At 50.4% G+C, this 5,484-nt stretch overlaps 1 long non-coding RNA gene across 1 annotated transcript; it reads right to left on the bottom strand.

The window, feature by feature from the left end:
* Nucleotides 1-2,188: 2,188 nt before the first annotated feature.
* On the bottom strand, nucleotides 2,189-2,667 carry LOC115474759. The gene is made up of 3 exons (XR_003942902.1): nucleotides 2,638-2,667; nucleotides 2,578-2,581; nucleotides 2,189-2,310 (listed from the first exon to the last, which is right to left on the bottom strand). It is a non-coding gene; the product is annotated as an uncharacterized LOC115474759 (long non-coding RNA).
* Between the last annotated feature and the right edge of the window lie 2,817 nt (nucleotides 2,668-5,484).

Here is a 5,484-nt window from a genome sequence, read left to right as displayed (position 1 = left end):
GAAAAATATGTTAAAACTGCAATAAACTTAAGGATAAAGAACAGACAGAAAAAATGTTAATCTGTATTCTGCACAATTAATATAATAATCCCAACTATAACAAGAAAACTATCCTAGCCTCTAATACTGACCTAAATTGTACATTGTACTGCTAGATCAAAATGCATTACATTATCAATAATGGGAAATAAATCTACAGATGAATGAATATAGTCAATTTAGGAAATGAAAAAATAAAAGTGCATTTACGTGAGTAAATTAGAAAGCATATTACAACTGTATTATTTTTAAGCTAATTAGAACACTGTTTACAAATTTAGTGTGTGTTAACCGTGTAGATGCCCATAATACTCCTATGGGCATCTATACGCTTGGTGTGCGTAAAGTTTTAGCGCACCTTTGTAAACAGGGCCCTTAGTCTGTACAATTTGAGAATGTCAGATGGAAATCTGCTCAGGAAATTTCTGGTGATGTTTCTACCTTGACTGCATCCACCTGTTGGAAAGCACGATGATGAAAGTACCACCATGTCCAATAGTGAAACACAACGAAGACCAGAACGAAATAAATGGAAAACAGTCCTCCCACCCCACCCTAGCACACTTTGAAAGGGAAAAGAAAGTAGTGCTGGGTGGGCTGAAGACCCATCCAACCTCTCGAGAAGCAAAAAACCTACTCACATATCAGTTGCATTCCCAGACAAATCTACCCACAAAAGAAGCTATTGGTCATGAAACCTTGCATACATTTCCTCGGGGAAATATAAATTTGGAGATTGATTGCTTCAGAGGGAAGGTGCAGGGCTTCTAAAGAGTCACCCCCTCTGAAGGTACAAAAATACGCCATGGAAACCCTATAGAAAATAAGTTTTACTAGGATGCCAACATGAATAACAGCCGTAGTAATCTTCTGGGCTGAGACTTGTAGAAACATTGAGAACTTACTTGGCTCCAACTTGCCCTCGAATCCAGGACCTAGACTTGAGCCACTGTGTAAGGCAAATGAGTTTTGTCTGGATATCCTTCCTTTATCCTCTATCTATAATAGCTCAGCAAACACTTCTGTTTGTATAAGAGGATGTTCAGAATGCAAACACAATTATAGCTCCTGAACAGCCTTCAGATAGGAATGGGAAAGTTCATTTCAGCAGTATCCTGGTGAGGTTGGAAAATGGAGCACGTTCCAGGATCTGTACTGGGTCCAGATTTCAGTGCGGGGAAGTTTTTCGCATGTTTATTATGTAGGTGTAGTAAATCATCTAGAACCTGTTGCTTTTTGATTTCTGAGGGCCAAGCTCAAAATGTCCATCATTTTGAGTATAATTCTGTTTTGGGGCCTGATTTACTAAACTTTGTGTTGGGAATGTACGGAAAGAATAATGCAATTAGTTGTAGCAGGAAAACTCTACAACCCAGAAACGGTGCTTAGCTGGAGATCTGTGTTGGCTGAAGTTCCACAGAGCTAAGTACATAAGGGTTGCCATACTGGGACAGATTGAAGGTCCATCGAGCCCTGCATCCTGTTTCCAACAGTGACCAAGCCAGGTCACAAGTACCTGGCAAGATCTCAAAACAGCAGTGGCGTACCAAGGGGGGTGGGGGGCGGTCCGCCCCGGGTGCACGCCGCTGGTGGGGGTGCCGCGGCACGCGCCTGCTCCTCCGAGTTCGCTAAACTTCGTTCGTTCGCTGCAGCTCCCTCTGCCCCGTAACAGGTTACTTCCTGTTCCGGGGCAGAGGGAGCTGCAGCGAACGAACGAAAGTTTAGCGGACTCGGAGGAGCAGGCGCGCGCCGCAGCACCCCCCCCCCCCAGGGGCATGCACCCGGGGGGGGGTCATTTTGCCGGGGGGGGGGGGGTCATATAGCGGGGGGGGGGGCGCGCTGCACCCTGGGGGGGGGGGCGCATCTGCGCTCCGCCCCGGGTGCCATCCAGGCCAGGAACGCCACTGCAAAACAGTACAATACATTTTATGCTGCTTATCCAAGAAATAAGCAGTGGATTTTCCCCAAGTCCATCTTAATAATGGCTTAAGGTCATTTCTTTTAGGAAGCTATCCAAGCCTTTTTAAAACCCCACTAAACTAACAGCTTGATCCACACAATTGCTGGGCCACAATGTGCACATGGAAGATTACCGGCGCCAGAAATTGGAGCTGCAACGGGAAGCACTCCAGTTGCAACGGGAAGCGGTACAGGCCCAACGTGAAGTGGTACAGCAGCTCCAACAGCTGGAGCACAGCATTGAGGGCCTATGCCATGACCTGAACGCACCTAGTACAGCCCTGATGCAGCAACAAGTGGCATCTACTTCAACTCAGTGGCGTAGCCAAGGGTGGGCTGGGGTGGGCCCAGGCCCACCCACTTTAGGTTCAGGCCCACCAAGTAGCAGCACACCTATAATGTGGCTGGCAGGGACCCCAAGCCTCACCAGCCAAAAACTCCCAACAACTGTTTGCTGCCGGTGAAAATCTGCTATTGAAAAGGTATATGGGGGAGAGGGGATGTTGAAAGACCATATGGCATGCAGGCGAGAGAGGGAGAAACCAAATCACTTGTAGGACAAGGCGGAGTTCTGCCCACCCACCTTGGGTCCAGGCCCACCCAAACTTAGGTGTCTGGCTACGCCCCTGCTTCAACTACTGCACAGCAACCACCCACAAAGAAGAGGAGCTTGAGATCCTCAGCCTCCCCAGCCACTGGTCCAGCGGCCACCACACCAGCTCCCCTTCTGGGTCCTGTACCCAGGTTGCAGGGCAAGCCACAGACTGCAAGATGGCCGGACTTCCACAGGGCAGCTGAGGCAGCAGGCTGCCTGTTGGACACAGAGGAGGAGAGTGGGAGCTCATCAGAGGAGGACTCTCAACAGAGTTCCCCTGCAGCACCAGCTGCAACGGAACATGGTGGGAGGGGTAGGAGGGGATGGGGCCAGGGGAGGGGGCGGGGAAAGTGATGGGACATGCTGGGGGGGGGGGGGGTGAGGGTTGGAGGGAGGGGAATATGCACAGAGCGGGTGATGGGGGTGGTGGTGTGAAAGTACTATGTGATAGAAATAAATATCAACTTACTCTCACACAAAACTTGTCTCAATCAGTCTTTGCCTGGCTCTGAACCCCAGCTGGTGTGCACTCTGCTCTGCTCTGTGGGCGGGAGGTAGAGGGGGCTCCTCATCCTGTTCATCTGGGGTCTGCTGCTGTGGTGGCTGTGGCTCTTCTGGGAGGGCCTGTCCTCTGCGCATTGCCAAATTATGTAGCATGCAGCAGGCCAGGAATATCTTTGCCACCTTTTGGGGTCTGTGCAGGAGCTCTCCTCCAGAATGTTCCAGACATCGGAACCTGTTCTTAAGTTGTCCGAAGGTGCACTCGATGATGCCACGTGTGGTCCAATGTCTACTGTTGTAGTTCTCCTCTGACCCTGTTTGTGGGTGCACTATGGGGGTCATGAGCCAACTCTGCTGTCGGTAGCCTCTGTCACCTTTGTGGAGAAGCAGGATGAGAAATATGAGTGCGTATTGTTTGGAGTGGGTACCTTGTGGAGGTGGGGGGGGGGGGGGAATAGTGGGTTGTGTAGTGAGCTGGAGGGAGACAGTGCTGAGGGTTGCCCGGTGGAGGAGGTATAGTTTGGCCACATCCATGCTGCACTTACCTAGGAGCCATCTGCCGGTGATCTCCCCTCGGTCAAACCTGCGGAAGATTCCTGAGTGCTGCAATATATAGGCGTCATGGGTGGAACATGGGTATCGGGCACATACGTCTAAAATCTCCCCCTGGGCGTCACACACAACTTGCATATTGAGTGAGTGGAATGCTTTCCTGTTCCTATAAGTGGCCTCTCGTGCCCGGGGGGGGGGGGGTCTGAGTGCGACATGTGTGCAATGGCACCTATGACCGAGGGGAAGCGAGCTACGGTGTAGAAGTCAGCCATGTTGTTCTGCAGGGCCTGGGGGGTGGTGGGGTAGGTGATGTACTCAGAGGTGTGGGTAAGGAAGGCATCAAGGAACTGGGTGAGGCAGTTAGAAATGGAAGCCTGGGTGAGACCCCTGTTCACAGATAGGACAGACTGGAAACTCCCAGTGGCCAGAAAACATAGTGATCTTTAGGTGCACAGGGATGGGGTTGTTCCTATGGGTCCTGTGGCTGCAGGAGGGGTTGGAGCTGGTCACAAAGGTGCTGAATGGCAGCCCTAGCAAAGCGGTACCTATTTATTTATTTATTTATTTATTTTATTTGTTGCGTTTATACCCCACATTTTCCCACCTATTTTCAGGCTCAATGTGTACATAGTACAGTAGTGGCGTTCGCCAGTTTATGGAATGAACAAATAGTGAGACACTGCAGGTCAGTGAGGTCTAGGAAACTGCTACGGGGCCTGAAAACTCTGGGGCGTGAGTACCTCCTGTGGTGCCTTCCCTCTTCCTCCAACATGTAAGCCACCTGCGCATTGAGTGCCTCCATTTCCCCACACTACAGGTGCAATGCAGTGACACCAGTGCTCACCTCTCCCTACCAACTTGGTGAAACACAGCAGCAACAAACAGAAGCTGACACTCACTCTCCCACCACCGACAAACAATGCGGTCACACACAGCAGAGCCACTACAAACTCTCCTGCCACACCCTCTAGCCACTCACTCTCCAAGCAGCAAATGACAGTCTTCACAAACACGCTACATCCTTAAATCTCACTCTTTGGAGTGGTAGAACTCACCTTTTGGGATGACTCACCACAGGGCCGTGGAGAGACTGAGCCAGGGCCACCCACCCCACAGGATCATCATGGCCCCCCCCCCCCCCCGCCGCAACTGCAAATACCTTGGCTGGCGGGGATCCCGAGGCCCCGCCAGCCGAAGAGGTCTTCCTCCAACGTTGCTCTTCACTCTGCCGCATGGCCTGCCTCTGCAGCTGCTTTTTCTCTCACGTCGCGCGTGCTCAGTTTCCAAACCGAGCATGCACAGCCTGAGGAGAAAAGCAGCCACTTGGCAGGCCGTGCGACAGAGTGAAGAGCAGCGTTGGAGGAAGACCTCTTCTGCCGGTGGGGCCTGGGGGGACATTTATTGGTATATAACAGAAGGGGATAATTTGCAAAGAAACAGTAACAACAGTGAAACTAAGTTTTATACAGAGTAGTCAATAACAAGGTGCAGCGAAGGGCGACAAAAATGATAGCGGGGATGGGACGACTTCTCTATGAAGAAAGACTAAGGAGGCTAGGGCTATACAGCTTGGAGAAGAGACGGCTGAGGGGAGACATGATAGAGGTATATAAAATAATGAGTGGAGTGGAACAGGTGGATGTGAAGCTTCTGTTCACGCTTTCCAAAAATACTAGGACTAGGGGGCATGCGATGAAACTACAGTGTAGTAAATTTAAAACAAATCGGAGAAAATTTTTCTTCATTCAGCGCGTAATTAAACTCTGGAATTTGTTGCCGGAGAACATGATGAAGGCGGTTAGTTTGGCAGAGTTTAAAAGGGGGTTAGACGGTTTCCT

The sequence above is a fragment of the Microcaecilia unicolor genome, chromosome 7 (genome assembly GCF_901765095.1).
Source record: "Microcaecilia unicolor chromosome 7, aMicUni1.1, whole genome shotgun sequence".
NCBI classification, from domain to species: Eukaryota; Metazoa; Chordata; class Amphibia; order Gymnophiona; family Siphonopidae; genus Microcaecilia; species Microcaecilia unicolor.
Note: the sequence above shows the minus strand (reverse complement) of the source record. Positions and strands in the feature narration are given on the sequence as shown.